At 45.5% G+C, this 3,506-nt stretch overlaps 1 long non-coding RNA gene across 1 annotated transcript in view; it reads left to right on the top strand.

Annotated features, from left to right (window-relative positions):
* The first annotated feature begins 289 nt into the window (after positions 1–289).
* Positions 290–3,506, top strand: part of LOC111751555 (uncharacterized) — a 46,426-nt gene continuing 43,209 nt past the window's right edge. Inside the window, exon 1 of the long non-coding RNA XR_002786657.2 lies at positions 290–551. This is a non-coding gene — a long non-coding RNA (uncharacterized LOC111751555). The remainder of the gene's footprint in view (positions 552–3,506) is intronic.

The raw sequence follows: 3,506 nt of genomic DNA, 5'->3' as shown, positions 1-3,506 counted from the left end.
GCCCTGCTTCCTGGCCGGAGTGGCCCTGGCGCCGGCTGGCTCCGTCCCCGCGGCCGTAAAGCGTGCTGTGGCACGACAGCGTCGCAAACAAAACACGCCGGGAAAGCCAGGGCGCCGGGGAGGCAGCGCCGAGCGAGAGCGAGGCTGTGGAGCGAGGCCGCCGGAAGGATCGGGAGGCGTGGGATGGGCGGGCTGGAAGCGGCCGGAAGTGGGGGCGGGGCCGCAGGGGGCGCGCGGATTGGGCGGGCGGGTCGTGGCTCGTAGACGTCACACGGCGGGACAGCCCGGCGAGCCTGGGTTCCGCCTGCTGCCAGTGCCTGCGCTGCTGGGAAGGCGGGCTGTGTAGGCGCCCCCGGCGCAGTGGTTGGCCGGACGGTCCCAATAAACAAACCAAAAATCAAACCCACTGCCACGGAATCAATTCAACTCGTAGCGACCCTGTACAGAGTGTGACTGCCTCCTAGGGTTTCCAAGGAGCCGCTGGTGGATTCCCACAGCCGACCTTCCGGGCAGCAGCCAAGCGCTTCAAAACTGCACTCCCCCTCCCCCCAGTAAGTACTGGCTACTGTAGTGTTTGGATTCTGTGTAGTTTTCTTAATATAACATCCATGGCTGTTCATTGTAAAAAATCTTAAAGCGTATAACTAACCAAACATTTCCCATATCTAAAGCTAATTTGTCTTATGCTGTCGTTTGCAGAAATGGAATCCTTGCCGTTTGGCTATGCTACTTTTTACTTAGTCTGCCCTATCCTGGCTGCGAAAATGCTAATGTTTGGCCCAACCCAAAGATTCTGATCCAGGCAGCTAAACAAAACAAGCCTCCCACGTGACTCTAACATGCTCTTTGCCAGACTTGTGTTTCGGTATAACTCATAGCGACCCTATATGACCGGGTAGAAGAGCCCCATCGGGTTTAAGGAGGAGCTGGTGGATTCAAGCTACCGACTTTTTGGTTAGCAGCTGAACGCTTAACCACAGCACCACCAGGGCTCCCAATTGGCTCTCAACTATGCTATCAACTCAAGTAGTTAAATGCCTCCTTAATTCTTAGGGAAATTTTAAGGGAGAGAAATTGCTGGGCCAATGAGTATGCATATTTTGAAGACTTCTTCAATTTCCTGCTCAGTTGCCAAAGATCCCACTGGCCAATTAACATTCCTAATATCAGCAAAGATAATTTGCTAATGTTTGGAACATTGGGGAACTGGGTCAGTTAGCGTGAAAGTACTCTTGTTTTTATTCTTTTACTATAATAAACATAATTGTGTTTGAGCCATTACATTCTGGGGTCTATTTGTTACAGCAATTAACCTACCATACACAGGTTTTACCGTTTTGTATTTTCAAGATGCTTTAAAATATTTGAACATTATTGATTACAAAAAAAGAACTAAGTATTGTTCTTTCTGTGGGAGTATTTTCAACATGAACATGACGTCAGACTTTGCTTGTGTTCCCACAAACCAGTTCTCAGGCCCTAAGCCATCATCAGCATAGGTTTCGGTGGTCCTCCTTCATACTCACCTCATCCTTGCCCTCAGACTTCCCACCTGCATTTGGTCATTTAACAAGTACTGTTTTGGGCACCTGTTATCTATGAGGAAACCCTGGTGGCACAGTGGTTAAAGTGCTACAGCTGCTAACCAAAAGGTAGGCAATTCAAATCCACCAGGCGCTCCTTGGAAACTCTACGGGGCAGTTCTACTGTGTCCTATATGGTCACTGTGAGTCAGAATCAACCCTATGGCAACAGGTTTGGTTATTATCTACAAGTTGGAATCCTACAGCAATGGATTTGGTTTTGAGCACCTTTTATCTGCCAGACAGTGCTATAGGCATTGCTGAAAGGCCAGGGACAAAACAGAGGCATTTTTTGGAGCTTAGAGGAGTTTGGTGGCCCCTGGAGGCCTCTTGGTCAGCAGCACAGTAACAATCAGTGCAGGAACCCCCAGGAGAGAATCATTTTCATCTGATACTTGAGTTTACTATATAATTGAAATATCCCACTGAAACCTTTAAAACTCTTTGTAAAATAGAACACAAATTTTCTTCTCTTTTTAGACTGTGTGTACAGAACACAATTTATCCTTGTTATCATTAGAAATATGCTGTAACAGAGTAATGTCTTAGTTATCTAGGGCTGCTATCACAGAAATACCACGAGTGTGTGGCTTTAACAAACAAATCTATCTTCTAACAGTTGAGGAGGCTAGAAGTCTGAATCCAGGGTACTGGCTCTAGAGGAAGGCTTTCTTTCTCTGTAGGCTGGCAGAAAGGCCCCTTTGAGCTTCAGCTCCTGGGAGATCTTCATGAGGCTTGGCTTCTGTCTTCCCCCATCTCTGCTTCTTTTTGCTTGCTTGTTTAATCTCTTTTATACCTCAAAAGAGATTAACTCAAGATATACCCTAATCCTGCCTTATTAACATAACAAACATAACCTAATACTCATTGGCTAGATCTTGAAACGTTCTTTTTGACAATGAATGCAACACCATTCCTCTTCAAGTTGTCATTCCCAGCATAGTAGACTATATGATTGTCCCATTCAAAATGGCCAATGCCAGTCCATTTCAGCTCAATAATGCCTAGGGTATCGATGTTTATGCATTCCATTTCATTTTTGATGATTTCCAATTTTCCTAGATTCATACTTTGTACATTCAAGGTTCCGGTTATTAACAGATGTTTGCAGCTGTTTCTTCTCATTTTGAGTTGTGCCACATCAGCAAATGAAGGTCCCGAAAGCTTTACTCCATCCACGTCATTAAGGTCGACTCTACTTTGAGGAGGCAGCTCTTCCCCAGTCATCTTTTGAGCGCCTTCCAACCTGGGGGGGGGGGGGGTCTCATCTTCCGGCACTATATCAGACAATGTTCTGCTGCTATTCATAAGGTTTTTACTGGCTAATGCTTTTCAGAAGTAGACTGCCGGGTCCTTCTTTCTAGTCTGTCTTAGTCTGGAAGCTCAGCTGAAACCTGTCCTCTGTGGGTGACCCTGCTGGTATCTGAATACCAGTGCCATAGCTTCCAGCATCACAGCAATACACAAGCCCCCACAGTACAACAAACTGACAGACACCTAAAGTACAACGCTGTCAATGATAGGATAGTATCCATATGCCTACAAGGAAGACCAGTTAATACGACTATTATTCAAATTTATGCACCAACCACTAAGGGCAAAGATGAAGAAATAGAAGATTTTTATCAGCTGCTGCAGTCTGAAATTGATCCGACATGCAATCAAGATGCATTGATAATTATTGCCGTTTGGAATATGAAAGTTGGAAACAAAGAAGAAGGATCAGTAATTGGGAAAGATGGCCTTGGTAATAGAAACAATGCCGGAGATCAAATGATAGAATTTTGCAAGACCAACGACTTCTTCATTGCAAATACCTTCTTTCACTAACATACATGGACCTCACCAGATGGAACCCGCAGAAATCAAATTGACTACATCTGTGGAAAGAGATGATGGAAAAGCTCAATATCATCAGTCAGA

Source organism: Loxodonta africana, chromosome 15 (genome assembly GCF_030014295.1).
Source record: "Loxodonta africana isolate mLoxAfr1 chromosome 15, mLoxAfr1.hap2, whole genome shotgun sequence".
Lineage (NCBI taxonomy): Eukaryota > Metazoa > Chordata > Mammalia > Proboscidea > Elephantidae > Loxodonta > Loxodonta africana.
Note: the sequence above shows the minus strand (reverse complement) of the source record. Positions and strands in the feature narration are given on the sequence as shown.